The following is a 24,785-nucleotide window of genomic DNA, read 5'->3' on the forward strand; positions in this document are numbered from 1 at the left end:
ACAGTGCTCTCCTTAACGCGGCTTCTGCCGAAAGAAGCCCGGGAGCGGCTCTTAGCTCCGGAGAGCATCGTACCTTCGTCTTTAGCGTCTTTTGTGGTCTACATCCTAGCAGAAAGCTTTTCCACTCTGTCTGGCAAGGAAAACCTACGGGAGCACAGAAAACATCTCCCATTGTGTTCTGGACGTTGCACGGAGGTCTGCCAAGTGTTTGACAAGAAGAAAAGAAAAGCTGTCCAAAACTGCTTCTTATCGAACATTCGTGGGATTGGAAACGTCAGGAAAGTGTAAGGTACTGTTTTCTATCAGTTGGCAAGCTGCGCACACAATCCCAGTGTTGTACAGCTTCCTTCTTCACCTTTCCGATGCTGCCGCTCTCTCCGGCTCCCGGAGCCGAAGAAGCGGCTTCTTCGCTCAAAGACGATTGTACCGCTCACAGTGCTCTCTTAGCGCCGCTTCTGCCGAAAGAAGCCCGGGAGCGGCTCTTAGCTCCGGAGAGCATGGTACCTTCGTCTTTAGCGTCTTTTGTGGTCCACATCCTAGCAGAAAGCTTTTCCACTCTGTCTGGCAAGGAAAACCTGCGGGAGCACAGAAAACATCTCCCATCGTGTTCTGGACGTTGCACGGAGGTCTGCCAAGTGTTTGGCATGAAGAAATGAAAAGCTGTCCAAAACAGCTTCTTATCGAACTTTCGTGTGATTGGAAACGTCAGGAAAGTGTAAGGTACTGTTTTCTATCAGTTGGCAAGCTGCGCACACAATCCCAGTGTTGTACAGCTTCCTTCTTCACCTTTCCGATGCTGCCGCTCTCTCCGGCTCCCGGAGCCGAAGAAGCGGCTTCTTCGCGCAAAGACGATTGTACCGCTCACAGTGCTCTCCTTAACGCGGCTTCTGCCGAAAGAAGCCCGGGAGCGGCTCTTAGCTCCGGAGAGCATCGTACCTTCGTCTTTAGAGTCTTTTGTGGTCTACATCCTAGCAGAAAGCTTTTCCACTCTGTCTGGCAAGGAAAACCTACGGGAGCACAGAAAACATCTCCCATTGTGTTCTGGACGTTGCACGGAGGTCTGCCAAGTGTTTGACAAGAAGGAAAGAAAAGCTGTCCAAAACTGCTTCTTATCGAACATTCGTGGGATTGGAAACGTCAGGAATGTGTAAGGTACTGTTTTCTATCAGTTGGCAAGCTGCACACACAATCCCAGTGTTGTACAGCTTCCTTCTTCACCTTTCCGATGCTGCCGCTCTCTCCGGCTCCCGGAGCCGAAGAAGCGGCTTCTTCGCTCAAAGACGATTGTACCGCTCACAGTGCTCTCTTAGCGCCGCTTCTGCCGAAAGAAGCCCGGGAGCGGCTCTTAGCTCCGGAGAGCATGGTACCTTCGTCTTTAGCGTCTTTTGTGGTCCACATCCTAGCAGAAAGCTTTTCCACTCTGTCTGGCAAGGAAAACCTGCGGGAGCACAGAAAACATCTCCCATCGTGTTCTGGACGTTGCACGGAGGTCTGCCAAGTGTTTGGCATGAAGAAATGATAAGCTGTCCAAAACAGCTTCTTATCGAACTTTCGTGTGATTGGAAACGTCAGGAAAGTGTAAGGTACTGTTTTCTATCAGTTGGCAAGCTGCGCACACAATCCCAGTGTTGTACAGCTTCCTTCTTCACCTTTCCGATGCTGCCGCTCTCTCCGGCTCCCGGAGCCGAAGAAGCGGCTTCTTCGCGCAAAGACGATTGTACCGCTCACAGTGCTCTCCTTAACGCGGCTTCTGCCGAAAGAAGCCCGGGAGCGGCTCTTAGCTCCGGAGAGCATCGTACCTTCGTCTTTAGAGTCTTTTGTGGTCTACATCCTAGCAGAAAGCTTTTCCACTCTGTCTGGCAAGGAAAACCTGCGGGAGCACAGAAAACATCTCCCATCGTGTTCTGGACGTTGCACGGACGTCTGCCAACTGTTTGACAAGAAGGAAAGAAAAGTTGTCCAAAACAGCTTCCAATCGAATATTCATGTGATTGGAAACGTCAGGAATGTGGTAAGGTACTGTTTTCTATCAGTTGGCAAGCTGCGCACACAATCCCAGTGTTGTACAGCTTCCTTCTTCACCTTTCCGATGCTGCCGCTCTCTCCGGCTCCCGGAGCCGAAGAAGCGGCTTCTTCGCGCACAGACGATTGTACCGCTCACAGTGCTCTCTTAGCGCCGCTTCTGCCGAAAGAAGCCCGGGAGCGGCTCTTAGCTCCGGAGAGCATCGTACCTTCGTCTTTAGCGTCTTTTGTGGTCTACATCCTAGCAGAAGGCTTTTCCACTCTGTCTGGCAAGGAAAACCTGCGGGAGCACAGAAAACATCTCCCATCTAGTTCTGGACATTGCACGGAGGTCTGCCAAGTGTTTGACAAGAAGGAAAGAAAAGTTGTCCAAAACAGCTTCCAATCGAATATTCATGTGATTGGAAACGTCAGGAAAGTGTAAGGTACTGTTTTCTATCAGTTGGCAAGCTGCGCACACAATCCCTGTGTTGTACAGCTTCCTTCTTCACCTTTCCGATGCTGCCGCTCTCTCCGGCTCCCGGAGCCGAAGAAGCGGCTTCTTCGCGTACGGACGATTGTACCGCTCACAGTGCTCTCTTAGCGCCGCTTCTGCCGAAAGAAGCCCGGGAGCGGCTCTTAGCTCCGGAGAGCATCGTACCTTCGTCTTTAGCGTCTTTTGTGGTCTACATCCTAGCAGAAAGCTTTTCCACTCTGTCTGGCAAGGAAAACCTGCGGGAGCACAGAAAACATCTCCCATCGTGTTCTGGACGTTGCACGGAGGTCTGCCAAGTGTTTGGCATGAAGAAATGAAAAGCTGTCCAAAACAGCTTCTTATCGAACATTCGTGTGATTGGAAACGTCAGGAAAGTGTAAGGTACTGTTTTCTATCAGTTGGCAAGCTGCGCACACAATCCCAGTGTTGTACAGCTTCCTTCTTCACCTTTCCGATGCTGCCGCTCTCTCCGGCTCCCGGAGCCGAAGAAGCGGCTTCTTCGCGCAAAGACGATTGTACCGCTCACAGTGCTCTCTTTAACGCGGCTTCTGCCGAAAGAAGCCCGGGAGCGGCTCTTAGCTCCGGAGAGCATGGTACCTTCGTCTTTAGAGTCTTTTGTGGTCTACATCCTAGCAGAAAGCTTTTCCACTCTGTCTGGCAAGGAAAACCTGCGGGAGCACAGAAAACATCTCCCATCGTGTTCTGGGCATTGCACGGACGTCTGCCAAGTGTTTGACAAGAAGGAAAGAAAAGTTGTCCAAAACAGCTTCTTATCGAAGATTCATGTGATTGGAAACGTCAGGAATGTGGTAAGGTACTGTTTTCTATCAGTTGGCAAGCTGCGCACACAATCCCAGTGTTGGACAGCTTCCTTCTTCACCTTTCCGATGCTGCCGCTCTCTCCGGCTCCCGGAGCCGAAGAAGCGGCTTCTTCGCGCAAAGACGATTGTACCGCTCACAGTGCTCTCTTAGCGCGGCTTCTGCCGAAAGAAGCCCGGGAGCGGCTCTTAGCTCCGGAGAGCATCGTACCTTCGTCTTTAGAGTCTTTTGTGGTCTACATCCTAGCAGAAAGCTTTTCCACTCTGTCTGGCAAGGAAAACCTGCGGGAGCACAGAAAACATCTCCCATCGTGTTCTGGACGTTGCACGGAGGTCTGCCAAGTGTTTGGCATGAAGAAATGAAAAGCTGTCCAAAACAGCTTCTTATCGAACATTCGTGGGATTGGAAACGTCAGGAAAGTGTAAGGTACTGTTTTCTATCAGTTGGCAAGCTGCGCACACAATCCCAGTGTTGTACAGCTTCCTTCTTCACCTTTCCGATGCTGCCGCTCTCTCCGGCTCCCGGAGCCGAAGAAGCGGCTTCTTCGCGCACAGACGATTGTACCGCTCACAGTGCCCGCTTAGCGCCGCTTCTGCCGAAAGAAGCCCGGGAGCGGCTCTTAGCTCCGGAGAGCATCGTACCTTCGTCTTTAGCGTCTTTTGTGGTCTACATCCTAGCAGAAAGCTTTTCCACTCTGTCTGGCAAGGAAAACCTGCGGGAGCACAGAAAACATCTCCCATCGTGTTCTGGACGTTGCACGGAGGTCTGCCAAGTGTTTGGCATGAAGAAATGAAAAGCTGTCCAAAACAGCTTCTTATCGAACATTCGTGGGATTGGAAACGTCAGGAAAGTGTAAGGTACTGTTTTCTATCAGTTGGCAAGCTGCGCACACAATCCCAGTGTTGTACAGCTTCCTTCTTCACCTTTCCGATGCTGCCGCTCTCTCCGGCTCCCGGAGCCGAAGAAGCGGCTTCTTCGCGCAAAGACGATTGTACCGCTCACAGTGCTCTCCTTAACGCGGCTTCTGCCGAAAGAAGCCCGGGAGCGGCTCTTAGCTCCGGAGAGCATCGTACCTTCGTCTTTAGAGTCTTTTGTGGTCTACATCCTAGCAGAAAGCTTTTCCACTCTGTCTGGCAAGGAAAACCTGCGGGAGCACAGAAAACATCTCCCATCGTGTTCTGGACGTTGCACGGAGGTCTGCCAAGTGTTTGGCAGGAAGAAATGAAAAGCTGTCCAAAACAGCTTCTTATCGAACATTCGTGTGATTGGAAACGTCAGGAAAGTGTAAGGTACTGTTTTCTATCAGTTGGCAAGCTGCGCACACAATCCCAGTGTTGTACAGCTTCCTTCTTCACCTTTCCGATGCTGCCGCTCTCTCCGGCTCCCGGAGCCGAAGAAGCGGCTTCTTCGCGCAAAGACGATTGTACCGCTCACAGTGCTCTCTTAGCGCCGCTTCTGCCGAAAGAAGCCCGGGAGCGGCTCTTAGCTCCGGAGAGCATCGTACCTTCGTCTTTAGCGTCTTTTGTGGTCTACATCCTAGCAGAAAGCTTTTCCACTCTGTCTGGCAAGGAAAACCTGCGGGAGCACAGAAAACATCTCCCATCGTCTTCTGGACGTTGCACGGAGGTCTGCCAAGTGTTTGGCATGAAGAAATGAAAAGCTGTCCAAAACAGCTTCTTATCGAACATTCATGTGATTGGAAACGTCAGGAAAGTGTAAGGTACTGTTTTCTATCAGTTGGCAAGCTGCGCACACAATCCCAGTGTTGTACAGCTTCCTTCTTCACCTTTCCGATGCTGCCGCTCTCTCCGGCTCCCGGAGCCGAAGAAGCGGCTTCTTCGCGCAAAGACGATTGTACCGCTCACAGTGCTCTCCTTAACGCGGCTTCTGCCGAAAGAAGCCCGGGAGCGGCTCTTAGCTCCGGAGAGCATCGTACCTTCGTCTTTAGCGTCTTTTGTGGTCTACATCCTAGCAGAAAGCTTTTCCACTCTGTCTGGCAAGGAAAACCTACGGGAGCACAGAAAACATCTCCCATTGTGTTCTGGACGTTGCACGGAGGTCTGCCAAGTGTTTGACAAGAAGGAAAGAAAAGCTGTCCAAAACTGCTTCTTATCGAACATTCGTGGGATTGGAAACGTCAGGAAAGTGTAAGGTATTGTTTTCTATCAGTTGGCAAGCTGCGCACACAATCCCAGTGTTGTACAGCTTCCTTCTTCAACTTTCCGATGCTGCCGCTCTCTCCGGCTCCCGGAGCCGAAGAAGCGGCTTCTTCGCTCAAAGACGATTGTACCGCTCACAGTGCTCTCTTAGCGCCGCTTCTGCCGAAAGAAGCCCGGGAGCGGCTCTTAGCTCCGGAGAGCATCGTACCTTCGTCTTTAGCGTCTTTTGTGGTCCACATCCTAGCAGAAAGCTTTTCCACTCTGTCTGGCAAGGAAAACCTGCGGGAGCACAGAAAACATCTCCCATCGTGTTCTGGACGTTGCACGGAGGTCTGCCAAGTGTTTGGCATGAAGAAATGAAAAGCTGTCCAAAACAGCTTCTTATCGAACATTCGTGGGATTGGAAACGTCAGGAAAGTGTAAGGTACTGTTTTCTATCAGTTGGCAAGCTGCGCACACAATCCCAGTGTTGTACAGCTTCCTTCTTCACCTTTCCGATGCTGCCGCTCTCTCCGGCTCCCGGAGCCGAAGAAGCGGCTTCTTCGCGCACAGACGATTTTACCGCTCACAGTGCTCTCTTAGCGCCGCTTCTGCCGAAAGAAGCCCGGGAGCGGCTCTTAACTCCGGAGAGCATCGTACCTTCGTCTTTAGCGTCTTTTGTGGTCTACATCCTAGCAGAAAGCTTTTCCACTCTGTCTGGCAAGGAAAACCTGCGGGAGCACAGAAAACATCTCCCATCGTGTTCTGGACGTTGCACGGAGGTCTGCCAAGTGTTTGGCATGAAGAAATGAAAAGCTGTCCAAAACAGCTTCTTATCGAACATTCGTGTGATTGGAAACGTCAGGAAAGTGTAAGGTACTGTTTTCTATCAGTTGGCAAGCTGCGCACACAATCCCAGTGTTGTACAGCTTCCTTCTTCACCTTTCCGATGCTGCCGCTCTCTCCGGCTCCCGGAGCCGAAGAAGCGGCTTCTTCGCGCAAAGACGATTGTACCGCTCACAGTGCTCTCTTAGCGCCGCTTCTGCCGAAAGAAGCCCGGGAGCGGCTCTTAGCTCCGGAGAGCATCGTACCTTCGTCTTTAGCGTCTTTTGTGGTCTACATCCTAGCAGAAAGCTTTTCCACTCTGTCTGGCAAGGAAAACCTGCGGGAGCACAGAAAACATCTCCCATCGTGTTCTGGACGTTGCACGGACGTCTGCCAAGTGTTTGACAAGAAGGAAAGAAAAGTTGTCCAAAACAGCTTCCAATCGAATATTCATGTGATTGGAAACGTCAGGAAAGTGTTAGGCACTGTTTTCTATCAGTTGGCAAGCTGCGCACACAATCCCAGTGTTGTACAGCTTCCTTCTTCACCTTTCCGATGCTGCCGCTCTCTCCGGCTCCCGGAGCCGAAGAAGCGGCTTCTTCGCGCAAAGACGATTGTACCGCTCACAGTGCTCGCTTAGCGCCGCTTCTGCCGAAAGAAGCCCGGCAGCGGCTCTTAGCTCCGGAGAGCATCGTACCTTCGTCTTTAGCGTCTTTTGTGGTCTACATCCTAGCAGAAAGCTTTTCCACTCTGTCTGGCAAGGAAAACCTGCGGGAGCACAGAAAACATCTCCCATCGTGTTCTGGATGTTGCACGGATGTCTGCCAAGTGTTTGGCATGAAGAAATGAAAAGCTGTCCAAAACAGCTTCTTATCGAACATTCGTGTGATTGGAAACGTCAGGAAAGTGTAAGGTAGTGTTTTCTATCAGTTGGCAAGCTGCGCACACAATCCCAGTGTTGTACAGCTTCCTTCTTCACCTTTCCGATGCTGCCGCTCTCTCCGGCTCCCGGAGCCGAAGAAGCGGCTTCTTCGCGCAAAGACGATTGTACCGCTCACAGTGCCCGCTTAGCGCCGCTTCTGCCGAAAGAAGCCCGGGAGCGGCTCTTAGCTCCGGAGAGCATCGTACCTTCGTCTTTAGCGTCTTTTGTGGTCTACATCCTAGCAGAAAGCTTTTCCACTCTGTCTGGCAAGGAAAACCTGCGGGAGCACAGAAAACATCTCCCATCGTGTTCTGGACGTTGCACGGAGGTCTGCCAAGTGTTTGACAAGAAGGAAAGAAAAGTTGTCCAAAACAGCTTCCAATCGAATATTCATGTGATTGGAAACGTCAGGAAAGTGTAAGGTACTGTTTTCTATCAGTTGGCAAGCTGCGCACACAATCCCAGTGTTGTACAGCTTCCTTCTTCACCTTTCCGATGCTGCCGCTCTCTCCGGCTCCCGGAGCCGAAGAAGCGGCTTCTTCGCGCAAAGACGATTGTACCGCTCACAGTGCTCTCTTAGCGCGGCTTCTGCCGAAAGAAGCCCGGGAGCGGCTCTTAGCTCCGGAGAGCATCGTACCTTCGTCTTTAGCGTCTTTTGTGGTCTACATCCTAGCAGAAAGCTTTTCCACTCTGTCTGGCAAGGAAAACCTGCGGGAGCACAGAAAACATCTCCCATCGTGTTCTGGACGTTGCACGGAGGTCTGCCAAGTGTTTGACAAGAAGGAAAGAAAAGTTGTCCAAAACAGCTTCCAATCGAATATTCATGTGATTGGAAACGTCAGGAAAGTGTAAGGTACTGTTTTCTATCAGTTGGCAAGCTGCGCACACAATCCCAGTGTTGTACAGCTTCCTTCTTCACCTTTCCGATGCTGCCGCTCTCTCCGGCTCCCGGAGCCGAAGAAGCGGCTTCTTCGCGCAAAGACGATTGTACCGCTCACAGTGCTCTCTTAGCGCCGCTTCTGCCGAAAGAAGCCCGGGAGCGGCTCTTAGCTCCGGAGAGCATCGTACCTTCGTCTTTAGCGTCTTTTGTGGTCTACATCCTAGCAGAAAGCTTTTCCACTCTGTCTGGCAAGGAAAACCTGCGGGAGCACAGAAAACATCTCCCATCGTGTTCTGGACGTTGCACGGAGGTCTGCCAAGTGTTTGACAAGAAGGAAAGAAAAGCTGTCCAAAACTGCTTCTTATCGAACATTCGTGGGATTGGAAACGTCCGGAAAGTGTAAGGTATTGTTTTCTATCAGTTGGCAAGCTGCGCACACAATCCCAGTGTTGTACAGCTTCCTTCTTCAACTTTCCGATGCTGCCGCTCTCTCCGGCTCCCGGAGCCGAAGAAGCGGCTTCTTCGCTCAAAGACGATTGTACCGCTCACAGTGCTCTCTTAGCGCCGCTTCTGCCGAAAGAAGCCCGGGAGCGGCTCTTAGCTCCGGAGAGCATGGTACCTTCGTCTTTAGCGTCTTTTGTGGTCCACATCCTAGCAGAAAGCTTTTCCACTCTGTCTGGCAAGGAAAACCTGCGGGAGCACAGAAAACATCTCCCATCGTGTTCTGGACGTTGCACGGAGGTCTGCCAAGTGTTTGGCATGAAGAAATGAAAAGCTGTCCAAAACAGCTTCTTATCGAACTTTCGTGTGATTGGAAACGTCAGGAAAGTGTAAGGTACTGTTTTCTATCAGTTGGCAAGCTGCGCACACAATCCCAGTGTTGTACAGCTTCCTTCTTCACCTTTCCGATGCTGCCGCTCTCTCCGGCTCCCGGAGCCGAAGAAGCGGCTTCTTCGCGCAAAGACGATTGTACCGCTCACAGTGCTCTCCTTAACGCGGCTTCTGCCGAAAGAAGCCCGGGAGCGGCTCTTAGCTCCGGAGAGCATCGTACCTTCGTCTTTAGAGTCTTTTGTGGTCTACATCCTAGCAGAAAGCTTTTCCACTCTGTCTGGCAAGGAAAACCTGCGGGAGCACAGAAAACATCTCCCATCGTGTTCTGGACGTTGCACGGAGGTCTGCCAAGTGTTTGACAAGAAGGAAAGAAAAGTTGTCCAAAACAGATTCCAATCGAATATTCATGTGATTGGAAACGTCAGGAATGTGGTAAGGTACTGTTTTCTATCAGTTGGCAAGCTGCGCACACAATCCCAGTGTTGTACAGCTTCCTTCTTCACCTTTCCGATGCTGCCGCTCTCTCCGGCTCCCGGAGCCGAAGAAGCGGCTTCTTCGCGCACAGACGATTTTACCGCTCACAGTGCTCTCTTAGCGCCGCTTCTGCCGAAAGAAGCCCGGGAGCGGCTCTTAGCTCCGGAGAGCATCGTACCTTCGTCTTTAGCGTCTTTTGTGGTCTACATCCTAGCAGAAAGCTTTTCCACTCTGTCTGGCAAGGAAAACCTGCGGGAGCACAGAAAACATCTCCCATCGTCTTCTGGACGTTGCACGGAGGTCTGCCAAGTGTTTGACAAGAAGGAAAGAAAAGTTGTCCAAAACAGCTTCCAATCGAATATTCATGTGATTGGAAACGTCAGGAAAGTGTAAGGTACTGTTTTCTATCAGTTGGCAAGCTGCGCACACAATCCCAGTGTTGTACAGCTTCCTTCTTCACCTTTCCGATGCTGCCGCTCTCTCCGGCTCCCGGAGCCGAAGAAGCGGCTTCTTCGCGCAAAGACGATTGTACCGCTCACAGTGCTCGCTTAGCGCCGCTTCTGCCGAAAGAAGCCCGGGAGCGGCTCTTAACTCCGGAGAGCATCGTACCTTCGTCTTTAGCGTCTTTTGTGGTCTACATCCTAGCAGAAAGCTTTTCCACTCTGTCTGGCAAGGAAAACCTGCGGGAGCACAGAAAACATCTCCCATCGTGTTCTGGACGTTGCACGGAGGTCTGCCAAGTGTTTGGCATGAAGAAATGAAAAGCTGTCCAAAACAGCTTCTTATCGAACATTCGTGTGATTGGAAACGTCAGGAAAGTGTAAGGTACTGTTTTCTATCAGTTGGCAAGCTGCGCACACAATCCCAGTGTTGTACAGCTTCCTTCTTCACCTTTCCGATGCTGCCGCTCTCTCCGGCTCCCGGAGCCGAAGAAGCGGCTTCTTCGCTCAAAGACGATTGTACCGCTCACAGTGCTCTCTTAGCGCCGCTTCTGCCGAAAGAAGCCCGGGAGCGGCTCTTAGCTCCGGAGAGCATCGTACCTTCGTCTTTAGCGTCTTTTGTGGTCCACATCCTAGCAGAAAGCTTTTCCACTCTGTCTGGCAAGGAAAACCTGCGGGAGCACAGAAAACATCTCCCATCGTGTTCTGGACGTTGCACGGAGGTCTGCCAAGTGTTTGGCATGAAGAAATGAAAAGCTGTCCAAAACAGCTTCTTATCGAACTTTCGTGTGATTGGAAACGTCAGGAAAGTGTAAGGTACTGTTTTCTATCAGTTGGCAAGCTGCGCACACAATCCCAGTGTTGTACAGCTTCCTTCTTCACCTTTCCGATGCTGCCGCTCTCTCCGGCTCCCGGAGCCGAAGAAGCGGCTTCTTCGCGCAAAGACGATTGTACCGCTCACAGTGCTCTCCTTAACGCGGCTTCTGCCGAAAGAAGCCCGGGAGCGGCTCTTAGCTCCGGAGAGCATCGTACCTTCGTCTTTAGAGTCTTTTGTGGTCTACATCCTAGCAGAAAGCTTTTCCACTCTGTCTGGCAAGGAAAACCTGCGGGAGCACAGAAAACATCTCCCATCGTGTTCTGGACGTTGCACGGAGGTCTGCCAAGTGTTTGACAAGAAGGAAAGAAAAGTTGTCCAAAACAGATTCCAATCGAATATTCATGTGATTGGAAACGTCAGGAATGTGGTAAGGTACTGTTTTCTATCAGTTGGCAAGCTGCGCACACAATCCCAGTGTTGTACAGCTTCCTTCTTCACCTTTCCGATGCTGCCGCTCTCTCCGGCTCCCGGAGCCGAAGAAGCGGCTTCTTCGCGCACAGACGATTGTACCGCTCACAGTGCTCTCTTAGCGCCGCTTCTGCCGAAAGAAGCCCGGGAGCGGCTCTTAGCTCCGGAGAGCATCGTACCTTCGTCTTTAGCGTCTTTTGTGGTCTACATCCTAGCAGAAGGCTTTTCCACTCTGTCTGGCAAGGAAAACCTGCGGGAGCACAGAAAACATCTCCCATCGTGTTCTGGGCATTGCACGGAGGTCTGCCAAGTGTTTGACAAGAAGGAAAGAAAAGTTGTCCAAAACAGCTTCCAATCGAATATTCATGTGATTGGAAACGTCAGGAAAGTGTAAGGTACTGTTTTCTATCAGTTGGCAAGCTGCGCACACAATCCCAGTGTTGTACAGCTTCCTTCTTCACCTTTCCGATGCTGCCGCTCTCTCCGGCTCCCGGAGCCGAAGAAGCGGCTTCTTCGCGTACAGACGATTGTACCGCTCACAGTGCTCTCTTAGCGCCGCTTCTGCCGAAAGAAGCCCGGGAGCGGCTCTTAGCTCCGGAGAGCATCGTACCTTCGTCTTTAGCGTCTTTTGTGGTCTACATCCTAGCAGAAAGCTTTTCCACTCTGTCTGGCAAGGAAAACCTGCGGGAGCACAGAAAACATCTCCCATCGTGTTCTGGACGTTGCACGGAGGTCTGCCAAGTGTTTGGCATGAAGAAATGAAAAGCTGTCCAAAACAGCTTCTTATCGAACATTCGTGTGATTGGAAACGTCAGGAAAGTGTAAGGTAGTGTTTTCTATCAGTTGGCAAGCTGCGCACACAATCCCAGTGTTGTACAGCTTCCTTCTTCACCTTTCCGATGCTGCCGCTCTCTCCGGCTCCCGGAGCCGAAGAAGCGGCTTCTTCGCGCAAAGACGATTGTACCGCTCACAGTGCTCTCTTTAACGCGGCTTCTGCCGAAAGAAGCCCGGGAGCGGCTCTTAGCTCCGGAGAGCATCGTACCTTCGTCTTTAGAGTCTTTTGTGGTCTACATCCTAGCAGAAAGCTTTTCCACTCTGTCTGGCAAGGAAAACCTGCGGGAGCACAGAAAACATCTCCCATCGTGTTCTGGACGTTGCACGGAGGTCTGCCAAGTGTTTGGCATGAAGAAATGAAAAGCTGTCCAAAACAGCTTCTTATCGAACTTTCGTGGGATTGGAAACGTCAGGAAAGTGTAAGGTACTGTTTTCTATCAGTTGGCAAGCTGCGCACACAATCCCAGTGTTGTACAGCTTCCTTCTTCACCTTTCCGATGCTGCCGCTCTCTCCGGCTCCCGGAGCCGAAGAAGCGGCTTCTTCGCGCACAGACGATTGTACCGCTCACAGTGCCCGCTTAGCGCCGCTTCTGCCGAAAGAAGCCCGGGAGCGGCTCTTAGCTCCGGAGAGCATCGTACCTTCGTCTTTAGCGTCTTTTGTGGTCTACATCCTAGCAGAAAGCTTTTCCACTCTGTCTGGCAAGGAAAACCTGCGGGAGCACAGAAAACATCTCCCATCGTCTTCTGGACGTTGCACGGAGGTCTGCCAAGTGTTTGGCATGAAGAAATGAAAAGCTGTCCAAAACAGCTTCTTATCGAACATTCGTGTGATTGGAAACGTCAGGAAAGTGTAAGGTACTGTTTTCTATCAGTTGGCAAGCTGCGCACACAATCCCAGTGTTGTACAGCTTCCTTCTTCACCTTTCCGATGCTGCCGCTCTCTCCGGCTCCCGGAGCCGAAGAAGCGGCTTCTTCGCGCAAAGACGATTGTACCGCTCACAGTGCTCTCCTTAACGCGGCTTCTGCCGAAAGAAGCCCGGGAGCGGCTCTTAGCTCCGGAGAGCATCGTACCTTCGTCTTTAGAGTCTTTTGTGGTCTACATCCTAGCAGAAAGCTTTTCCACTCTGTCTGGCAAGGAAAACCTGCGGGAGCACAGAAAACATCTCCCATCGTCTTCTGGACGTTGCACGGAGGTCTGCCAAGTGTTTGACAAGAAGGAAAGAAAAGTTGTCCAAAACAGCTTCCAATCGAATATTCATGTGATTGGAAACGTCAGGAAAGTGTAAGGTACTGTTTTCTATCAGTTGGCAAGCTGCGCACACAATCCCAGTGTTGTACAGCTTCCTTCTTCACCTTTCCGATGCTGCCGCTCTCTCCGGCTCCTGGAGCCGAAGAAGCGGCTTCTTCGCGCAAAGACGATTGTACCGCTCACAGTGCTCGCTTAGCGCCGCTTCTGCCGAAAGAAGCCCGGGAGCGGCTCTTAACTCCGGAGAGCATCGTACCTTCGTCTTTAGCGTCTTTTGTGGTCTACATCCTAGCAGAAAGCTTTTCCACTCTGTCTGGCAAGGAAAACCTGCGGGAGCACAGAAAACATCTCCCATCGTGTTCTGGACGTTGCACGGAGGTCTGCCAAGTGTTTGGCATGAAGAAATGAAAAGCTGTGCAAAACAGCTTCTTATCGAACATTCGTGTGATTGGAAACGTCAGGAAAGTGTAAGGTAGTGTTTTCTATCAGTTGGCAAGCTGCGCACACAATCCCAGTGTTGTACAGCTTCCTTCTTCACCTTTCCGATGCTGCCGCTCTCTCCGGCTCCCGGAGCCGAAGAAGCGGCTTCTTCGCGCAAAGACGATTGTACCGCTCACAGTGCCCGCTTAGCGCCGCTTCTGCCGAAAGAAGCCCGGGAGCGGCTCTTAGCTCCGGAGAGCATCGTACCTTCGTCTTTAGCGTCTTTTGTGGTCTACATCCTAGCAGAAAGCTTTTCCACTCAGTCTGGCAAGGAAAACCTGCGGGAGCACAGAAAACATCTCCCATCGTGTTCTGGACGTTGCACGGACGTCTGCCAAGTGTTTGACAAGAAGGAAAGAAAAGTTGTCCAAAACAGCTTCCAATCGAATATTCATGTGATTGGAAACGTCAGGAAAGTGTAAGGTAGTGTTTTCTATCAGTTGGCAAGCTGCGCACACAATCCCAGTGTTGTACAGCTTCCTTCTTCACCTTTCCGATGCTGCCGCTCTCTCCGGCTCCCGGAGCCGAAGAAGCGGCTTCTTCGCGCAAAGACGATTGTACCGCTCACAGTGCTCTCTTAGCGCGGCTTCTGCCGAAAGAAGCCCGGGAGCGGCTCTTAGCTCCGGAGAGCATCGTACCTTCGTCTTTAGCGTCTTTTGTGGTCTACATCCTAGCAGAAAGCTTTTCCACTCTGTCTGGCAAGGAAAACCTGCGGGAGCACAGAAAACATCTCCCATCGTGTTCTGGACGTTGCACGGAGGTCTGCCAAGTGTTTGACAAGAAGGAAAGAAAAGTTGTCCAAAACAGCTTCCAATCGAATATTCATGTGATTGGAAACGTCAGGAAAGTGTAAGGTACTGTTTTCTATCAGTTGGCAAGCTGCGCACACAATCCCAGTGTTGTACAGCTTCCTTCTTCACCTTTCCGATGCTGCCGCTCTCTCCGGCTCCCGGAGCCGAAGAAGCGGCTTCTTCGCGCAAAGACGATTGTACCGCTCACAGTGCTCTCTTAGCGCCGCTTCTGCCGAAAGAAGCCCGGCAGCGGCTCTTAGCTCCGGAGAGCATCGTACCTTCGTCTTTAGCGTCTTTTGTGGTCTACATCCTAGCAGAAAGCTTTTCCACTCTGTCTGGCAAGGAAAACCTGCGGGAGCACAGAAAACAACTCCCATCGTGTTCTGGACGTTGCACGGACGTCTGCCAAGTGTTTGGCATGAAGGAAAGAAAAGTTGTCCAAAACAGCTTCCAATCGAATATTCATGTGATTGGAAACGTCAGGAAAGTGTAAGGTACTGTTTTCTATCAGTTGGCAAGTTGCGCACACAATCCCAGTGTTGTACAGCTTCCTTCTTCACCTTTCCGATGCTGCCGCTCTCTCCGGCTCCCGGAGCCGAAGAAGCGGCTTCTTCGCGCACAGACGATTGTACCGCTCACAGTGCTCTCTTAGCGCGGCTTCTGCCGAAAGAAGCCCGGGAGCGGCTCTTAGCTCCGGAGAGCATCGTACCTTCGTCTTTAGCGTCTTTTGTGGTCTACATCCTAGCAGAAAGCTTTTCCACTCTGTCTGGCAAGGAAAACCTGCGGGAGCACAGAAAACATCTCCCATCGTGTTCTGGACGTTGCACGGAGGTCTGCCAAGTGTTTGGCATGAAGAAATGAAAAGATGTCCAAAACAGCTTCCAATCGAATATTCATGTGATTGGAAACGTCAGGAAAGTGTAAGGTACTGTTTTCTATCAGTTGGCAAGCTGCGCACACAATCCCAGTGTTGTACAGCTTCCTTCTTCACCTTTCCGATGCTGCCGCTCTCTCCGGCTCCCGGAGCCGAAGAAGCGGCTTCTTCGCGCAAAGACGATTGTACCGCTCACAGTGCTCGCTTAGCGCCGCTTCTGCCGAAAGAAGCCCGGGAGCGGCTCTTAGCTCCGGAGAGCATCGTACCTTCGTCTTTAGCGTCTTTTGTGGTCTACATCCTAGCAGAAAGCTTTTCCACTCTGTCTGGCAAGGAAAACCTGCGGGAGCACAGAAAACATCTCCCATCGTGTTCTGGACGTTGCACGGAGGTCTGCCAAGTGTTTGGCATGAAGAAATGAAAAGCTGTCCAAAACAGCTTCTTATCGAACTTTCGTGTGATTGGAAACGTCAGGAAAGTGTAAGGTACTGTTTTCTATCAGTTGGCAAGCTGCGCACACAATCCCAGTGTTGTACAGCTTCCTTCTTCACCTTTCCGATGCTGCCGCTCTCTCCGGCTCCCGGAGCCGAAGAAGCGGCTTCTTCGCGCAAAGACGATTGTACCGCTCACAGTGCTCTCCTTAACGCGGCTTCTGCCGAAAGAAGCCCGGGAGCGGCTCTTAGCTCCGGAGAGCATCGTACCTTCGTCTTTAGAGTCTTTTGTGGTCTACATCCTAGCAGAAAGCTTTTCCACTCTGTCTGGCAAGGAAAACCTGCGGGAGCACAGAAAACATCTCCCATCGTCTTCTGGACGTTGCACGGAGGTCTGCCAAGTGTTTGGCATGAAGGAAAGAAAAGTTGTCCAAAACAGCTTCCAATCGAAGATTCATGTGATTGGAAACGTCAGGAAAGTGGTAAGGTACTGTTTTCTATCAGTTGGCAAGCTGCGCACACAATCCCAGTGTTGTACAGCTTCCTTCTTCACCTTTCCGATGCTGCCACTCTCTCCGGCTCCCGGAGCCGAAGAAGCGGCTTCTTCGCGCAAAGACGATTGTACCGCTCACAGTGCTCGCTTAGCGCCGCTTCTGCCGAAAGAAGCCCGGGAGCGGCTCTTAGCTCCGGAGAGCATCGTACCTTCGTCTTTAGCGTCTTTTGTGGTCTACATCCTAGCAGAAAGCTTTTCCACTCTGTCTGGCAAGGAAAACCTGCGGGAGCACAGAAAACATCTCCCATCGTGTTCTGGACGTTGCACGGACGTCTGCCAAGTGTTTGACAAGAAGGAAAGAAAAGTTGTCCAAAACAGCTTCCAATCGAATATTCATGTGATTGGAAACGTCAGGAAAGTGTAAGGTACTGTTTTCTATCAGTTGGCAAGCTGCGCACACAATCCCAGTGTTGTACAGCTTCCTTCTTCACCTTTCCGATGCTGCCACTCTCTCCGGCTCCCGGAGCCGAAGAAGCGGCTTCTTCGCGCAAAGACGATTTTACCGCTCACAGTGCTCTCTTAGCGCGGCTTCTGCCGAAAGAAGCCCGGGAGCGGCTCTTAGCTCCGGAGAGCATCGTACCTTCGTCTTTAGCGTCTTTTGTGGTCTACATCCTAGCAGAAAGCTTTTCCACTCTGTCTGGCAAGGAAAACCTGCGGGAGCACAGAAAACATCTCCCATCGTGTTCTGGACGTTGCACGGACGTCTGCCAAGTGTTTGGCATGAAGGAAAGAAAAGTTGTCCAAAACAGCTTCCAATCGAATATTCATGTGATTGGAAACGTCAGGAAAGTGTAAGGTACTGTTTTCTATCAGTTGGCAAGTTGCGCACACAATCCCAGTGTTGTACAGCTTCCTTCTTCACCTTTCCGATGCTGCCGCTCTCTCCGGCTCCCGGAGCCGAAGAAGCGGCTTCTTCGCGCACAGACGATTGTACCGCTCACAGTGCTCTCTTAGCGCCGCTTCTGCCGAAAGAAGCCCGGGAGCGGCTCTTAGCTCCGGAGAGCATCGTACCTTCGTCTTTAGCGTCTTTTGTGGTCTACATCCTAGCAGAAAGCTTTTCCACTCTGTCTGGCAAGGAAAACCTGCTCGAGCACAGAAAACATCTCCCATCGTGTTCTGGACGTTGCACGGAGGTCTGCCAAGTGTTTGGCAGGAAGAAATGAAAAGCTGTCCAAAACAGCTTCCAATCGAATATTCGTGTGATTGCAAACGTCAGGAATGTGTAAGGTACTGTTTTCTATCAGTTGGCAAGCTGCGCACACAATCCCTATGTTGTACAGCTTCCTTCTTCACCTTTCCGATGCTGCCGCTCTCTCCGGCTCCCGGAGCCGAAGAAGCGGCTTCTTCGCGCAAAGACGATTGTACCGCTCACAGTGCTCTCCTTAACGCGGCTTCTGCCGAAAGAAGCCCGGGAGCGGCTCTTAGCTCCGGAGAGCATCGTACCTTCGTCTTTAGAGTCTTTTGTGGTCTACATTCTAGCATAAAGCTTTTCCACTCTGTCTGGAAAGGAAAACCTGCAGGAGCACAGAAAACATCTCCCATCGTGTTCTGGACGTTGCACGGAGGTCTGCCAAGTGTTTGGCATGAAGGAAAGAAAAGTTGTGCAAAACAGCTTCCAATCGAATATTCATGTGATTGGAAACGTCAGGAAAGTGGTAAGGTACTGTTTTCTATCAGTTGGCAAGCTGCGCACACAATCCCAGTGTTGTACAGCTTCCTTCTTCACCTTTCCGATGCTGCCGCTCTCTCCGCCTCCCGGAGCCGAAGAAGCGGCTTCTTCGCGCAAAGACGATTGTACCGCTCACAGTGCTCGCTTAGCGCCGCTTCTGCCGAAAGAAGCCCGGGAGCGGCTCTTAGCTCCGGAGAGCATCGTACCTTCGTCTTTAGCGTCTTTTGTGGTCTACATCCTAGCAGAAGGCTTTTCCACTCTGTCTGGCAAGGAAAACCTGCGGGAGCACAGAAAGCATCTCCCATCGTGTTCTGGACATTGCACGGAGGTCTGCCAAGTGTTTGACAAGAAGGAAAGAAAAGTTGTCCAAAACAGCTTCCAATCGAATAGTCATGTGATTGGAAACGTCAGGAAAGTGTAAGGTACTGTTTTCTATCAGTTGGCAAGCTGCGCACACAATCCCTGTGTTGTACAGCTTCCTTCTTCACCTTTCCGATGCTGCCGCTCTCTCCGGCTCCCGGAGCCGAAGAAGCGGCTTCTTCGCGTACAGACGATTGTATCGCTCACAGTGCTCTCTTAGCGCCGCTTCTGCCGAAAGAAGCCCGGGAGCGGCTCTTAGCTCCGGAGAGCATCGTACCTTCGTCTTTAGCGTCTTTTGTGGTCTACATCCTAGCAGAAAGCTTTTCCACTCTGTCTGGCAAGGAAAACCTGCGGGAGCACAGAAAACATCTCCCATCGTGTTCTGGACGTTGCACGGAGGTCTGCCAAGTGTTTGGCATGAAGAAATGAAAAGCTGTCCAAAACAGCTTCTTATCGAACATTCGTGTGATTGCAAACGTCAGGAAAGTGTAAGGTACTGTTTTCTATCAGTTGGCAAGCTGCGCACACAATCCCAGTGTTGTACAGCTTCCTTCTTCACCTTTCCGATGCTGCCGCTCTCTCCGGCTCCCGGAGCCGAAGAAGCGGCTTCTTCGCGCACAGACGATTGTACCGTTCACAGTGCTCTCTTAGCGCCGCTTCTGCCGAAAGAAGCCCGGGAGCGGCTCTTAGCTCCGGAGAGCATCGTACCTTCGTCTTTAGCGTCTTTTGTGGTCTACATCCTAGCAGAAAGCTTTTCCACTCTGTCTGGCAAGGAAAACCTGCGGGAGCACAGACAACATCTCCCATCGTGTTCTGGACGTTGCACGGAGGTCTGCCAAGTGTTTGAAAAGAAGGAAAGAAAAGTTGTCCAAAACAGCTTCCAATCGAAGATTCATGTGATTGGAAACGTCAGGAAAGTGGTAAGGTACTGTTTTCTATCAGTTGGCAAGCTGCGCACACAATCCCAGTGTTGTACAGCTTCCTTCTTCACCTTTCCGATGCTGCCGCTCTCTCCGGCTCCCGGAGCCGAAGAAGCGGCTTCTTCGCGCACAGACGATTGTACCGCTCACAGTGCTCTCTTAGCGCCGCTTCTGCCGAAAGAAGCCCGGGAGCGGCTCTTAGCTCCGGAGAGCATCGTACCTTCGTCTTTAGCGTCTTTTGTGGTCTACATCCTAGCAGAAAGCTTTTCCACTCTGTCTGGCAAGGAAAACCTGCGGGAGCACAGAAAACATCTCCCATCGTCTTCTGGACGTTGCACGGAGGTCTGCCAAGTGTTTGGCATGAAGAACTGAAAAGCTGTCCAAAACAGCTTCTTATCGAACATTCGTGTGATTGGAAACGTCAGGAAAGTGTAAGGTACTGTTTTCTATCAGTTGGCAAGCTGCGCACACAATCCCAGTGTTGTACAGCTTCCTTCTTCACCTTTCCGATGCTGCCGCTCTCTCCGGCTCCCGGAGCCGAAGAAGCGGCTTCTTCGCGCAAAGACGATTGTACCGCTCACAGTGCTCTCTTAGCGCGGCTTCTGCCGAAAGAAGCCCGGGAGCGGCTCTTAGCTCCGGAGAGCATCGTACCTTCGTCTTTAGCGTCTTTTGTGGTCTACATCCTAGCAGAAAGCTTTTCCACTCTGTCTGGCAAGGAAAACCTGCGGGAGCACAGAAAACATCTCCCATCGTGTTCTGGACGTTGCACGGAGGTCTGCCAAGTGTTTGGCATGAAGAAATGAAAAGCTGTCCAAAACAGCTTCTTATCGAACATTCGTGTGATTGGAAACGTCAGGAAAGTGTAAGGTACTGTTTTCTATCAGTTGGCAAGCTGCGCACACAATCCCAGTGTTGTACAGCTTCCTTCTTCACCTTTCCGATGCTGCCGCTCTCTCCGGCTCCCGGAGCCGAAGAAGCGGCTTCTTCGCGCAAAGACGATTGTACCGCTCACAGTGCTCTCTTAGCGCGGCTTCTGCCGAAAGAAGCCCGGGAGCGGCTCTTAGCTCCGGAGAGCATCGTACCTTCGTCTTTAGCGTCTTTTGTGGTCTACATCCTAGCAGAAAGCTTTTCCACTCTGTCTGGCAAGGAAAACCTGCGGGAGCACAGAAAACATCTCCCATCGTGTTCTGGACGTTGCACGGACGTCTGCCAAGTGTTTGACAAGAAGGAAAGAAAAGTTGTCCAAAACAGCTTCCAATCGAATATTCATGTGATTGGAAACGTCAGGAAAGTGTAAGGTACTGTTTTCTATCAGTTGGCAAGCTGCGCACACAATCCCAGTGTTGTACAGCTTCCTTCTTCACCTTTCCGATGCTGCCGCTCTCTCCGGCTCCCGGAGCCGAAGAAGCGGCTTCTTCGCGCAAAGACGCTTGTACCGCTCACAGTGCTCGCTTAGCGCCGCTTCTGCCGAAAGAAGCCCGGGAGCGGCTCTTAGCTCCGGAGAGCATCGTACCTTCGTCTTTAGCGTCTTTTGTGGTCTACATCCTAGCAGAAAGCTTTTCCACTCTGTCTGGCAAGGAAAACCTGCGGGAGCACAGAAAACATCTCCCATCGTGTTCTGGACGTTGCACGGAGGTCTGCCAAGTGTTTGGCATGAAGAAATGAAAAGCTGTCCAAAACAGCTTCTTATCGAACATTCGTGTGATTGCAAACGTCAGGAAAGTGTAAGGTACTGTTTTCTATCTGTTGGCAAGCTGCGCACACAATCCCAGTGTTGTACAGCTTCCTTCTTCACCTTTCCGATGCTGCCGCTCTCTCCGGCTCCCGGAGCCGAAGAAGCGGCTTCTTCGCGCAAAGACGATTGTACCGCTCACAGTGCTCGCTTAGCGCCGCTTCTGCCGAAAGGAGCCCGGGAGCGGCTCTTAACTCCGGAGAGCATCGTACCTTCGTCTTTAGCGTCTTTTGTGGTCTACATCCTAGCAGAAAGCTTTTCCACTCTGTCTGGCAAGGAAAACCTGCGGGAGCACAGAAAACATCTCCCATCGTGTTCTGGACGTTGCACGGAGGTCTGCCAAGTGTTTGGCATGAAGAAATGAAAAGCTGTCCAAAACAGCTTCTTATCGAACATTCGTGTGATTGCAAACGTCAGGAAAGTGTAAGGTACTGTTTTCTATCAGTTGGCAAGCTGCGCACACAATCCCAGTGTTGTACAGCTTCCTTCTTCACCTTTCCGATGCTGCCGCTCTCTCCGGCTCCCGGAGCCGAAGAAGCGGCTTCTTCGCGCAAAGACGATTGTACCGCTCACAGTGCTCTCTTAGCGCCGCTTCTGCCGAAAGAAGCCCGGGAGCGGCTCTTAGCTCCGGAGAGCATCGTACCTTCGTCTTTAGCGTCTTTTGTGGTCTACATCCTAGCAGAAAGCTTTTCCACTCTGTCTGGCAAGGAAAACCTGCGGGAGCACAGAAAACATCTCCCATCGTGTTCTGGACGTTGCACGGAGGTCTGCCAAGTGTTTGACAAGAAGGAAAGAAAAGTTGTCCAAAACAGCTTCCAATCGAATATTCATGTGATTGGAAACGTCAGGAAAGTGTTAGGCACTGTTTTCTATCAGTTGGCAAGCTGCGCACACAATCCCAGTGTTGTACAGCTTCCTTCTTCACCTTTCCGATGCTGCCGCTCTCTCCGGCTCCCGGAGCCGAAGAAGCGGCTTCTTCGCGCAAAGACGATTGTACCGCTCACAGTGCTCGCTTAGCGCCGCTTCTGCCGAAAGAAGCCCGGGAGCGGCTCTTAGCTCCGGAGAGCATCGTACCTTCGTCTTTAGCGTCTTTTGTGGTCTACATCCTAGCAGAAAGCTTTTCCACTCTGTCTGGCAAGGAAAACCTGCGGGAGCACAGAAAACATCTCCCATCGTGTTCTGGACGTTGCACGGAGGTCTGCCAAGTGTTTGGCATGAAGAAATGAAAAGCTGTCCAAAACAGCTTCTTATCGAACTTTCGTGTGATTGCAAACGTCAGGAAAGTGTAAGGTAGTGTTTTCTATCAGTTGGCAAGCTGCGCACACAATCCCAGTGTTGTACAGCTTCCTTCTTCACCTTTCCGATGCTGCCGCTCTCTCCGGCTCCCGGAGCCGAAGAAGCGGCTTCTTCGCGCAAAGACGATTGTACCGCTCACAGTGCCCGCTTAGCGCCGCTTCTGCCGAAAGAAGCCCGGGAGCGGCTCTTAGCTCCGGAGAGCATCGTACCTTCGTCTTTAGCGTCTTTTGTGGTCTACATCCTAGCAGAAAGCTTTTCCACTCTGTCTGGCAAGGAAAACCTGCGGGAGCACAGAAAACATCTCCCATCGTGTTCTGGACGTTGCACGGAGGTCTGCCAAGTGTTTGACAAGAAGGAAAGAAAAGTTGTCCAAAACAGCTTCCAATCGAATATTCATGTGATTGGAAACGTCAGGAAATTGTAAGGTACTGTTTTCTATCAGTTGGCAAGCTGCGCACACAATCCCAGTGTTGTACAGCTTCCTTCTTCACCTTTCCGATGCTGCCGCTCTCTCCGGCTCCCGGAGCCGAAGAAGCGGCTTCTTCGCGCAAAGACGATTGTACCGCTCACAGTGCTCTCTTAGCGCGGCTTCTGCCGAAAGAAGCCCGGGAGCGGCTCTTAGCTCCGGAGAGCATCGTACCTTCGTCTTTAGCGTCTTTTGTGGTCTACATCCTAGCAGAAAGCTTTTCCACTCTGTCTGGCAAGGAAAACCTGCGGGAGCACAGAAAACATCTCCCATCGTGTTCTGGACGTTGCACGGAGGTCTGCCAAGTGTTTGGCATGAAGAAATGAAAAGATGTCCAAAACAGCTTCCAATCGAATATTCGTGTGATTGCAAACGTCAGGAAAGTGTAAGGTACTGTTTTCTATCAGTTGGCAAGCTGCGCACACAATCCCAGTGTTGTACAGCTTCCTTCTTCACCTTTCCGATGCTGCCGCTCTCTCCGGCTCCCGGAGCCGAAGAAGCGGCTTCTTCGCGCACAGACGATTGTACCGCTCACAGTGCTCTCTTAGCGCCGCTTCTGCCGAAAGAAGCCCGGGAGCGGCTCTTAGCTCCGGAGAGCATCGTACCTTCGTCTTTAGCGTCTTTTGTGGTCTACATCCTAGCAGAAAGCTTTTCCACTCAGTCTGGCAAGGAAAACCTGCGGGAGCACAGAAAACATCTCCCATCGTCTTCTGGACGTTGCACGGAGGTCTGCCAAGTGTTTGACAAGAAGGAAAGAAAAGTTGTCCAAAACAGATTCCAATCGAATATTCATGTGATTGGAAACGTCAGGAAAGTGTAAGGTACTGTTTTCTATCAGTTGGCAAGCTGCGCACACAATCCCAGTGTTGTACAGCTTCCTTCTTCACCTTTCCGATGCTGCCGCTCTCTCCGGCTCCCGGAGCCGAAGAAGCGGCTTCTTCGCGCAAAGACGCTTGTACCGCTCACAGTGCTCGCTTAGCGCCGCTTCTGCCGAAAGAAGCCCGGGAGCGGCTCTTAGCTCCGGAGAGCATCGTACCTTCGTCTTTAGCGTCTTTTGTGGTCTACATCCTAGCAGAAAGCTTTTCCACTCTGTCTGGCAAGGAAAACCTGCGGGAGCACAGAAAACATCTCCCATCGTGTTCTGGACGTTGCACGGAGGTCTGCCAAGTGTTTGGCATGAAGAAATGAAAAGCTGTCCAAAACAGCTTCTTATCGAACTTTCGTGTGATTGCAAACGTCAGGAAAGTGTAAGGTACTGTTTTCTATCAGTTGGCAAGCTGCGCACACAATCCCAGTGTTGTACAGCTTCCTTCTTCACCTTTCCGATGCTGCCGCTCTCTCCGGCTCCCGGAGCCGAAGAAGCGGCTTCTTCGCGCAAAGACGATTGTACCGCTCACAGTGCTCTCCTTAACGCGGCTTCTGCCGAAAGAAGCCCGGGAGCGGCTCTTAGCTCCGGAGAGCATCGTACCTTCGTCTTTAGAGTCTTTTGTGGTCTACATCCTAGCAGAAAGCTTTTCCACTCTGTCTGGCAAGGAAAACCTGCGGGAGCACAGAAAACATCTCCCATCGTCTTCTGGACGTTGCACGGAGGTCTGCCAAGTGTTTGGCATGAAGGAAAGAAAAGTTGTCCAAAACAGCTTCCAATCGAAGATTCATGTGATTGGAAACGTCAGGAAAGTGGTAAGGTACTGTTTTCTATCAGTTGGCAAGCTGCGCACACAATCCCAGTGTTGTACAGCTTCCTTCTTCACCTTTCCGATGCTGCCGCTCTCTCCGGCTCCCGGAGCCGAAGAAGCGGCTTCTTCGCGCAAAGACGATTGTACCGCTCACAGTGCTCGCTTAGCGCCGCTTCTGCCGAAAGAAGCCCGGGAGCGGCTCTTAGCTCCGGAGAGCATCGTACCTTCGTCTTTAGCGTCTTTTGTGGTCTACATCCTAGCAGAAAGCTTTTCCACTCTGTCTGGCAAGGAAAACCTGCGGGAGCACAGAAAACATCTCCCATCGTGTTCTGGACGTTGCACGGAGGTC

The sequence above is a fragment of the Ammospiza caudacuta genome, chromosome 9 (assembly GCF_027887145.1).
Source record: "Ammospiza caudacuta isolate bAmmCau1 chromosome 9, bAmmCau1.pri, whole genome shotgun sequence".
Lineage (NCBI taxonomy): Eukaryota > Metazoa > Chordata > Aves > Passeriformes > Passerellidae > Ammospiza > Ammospiza caudacuta.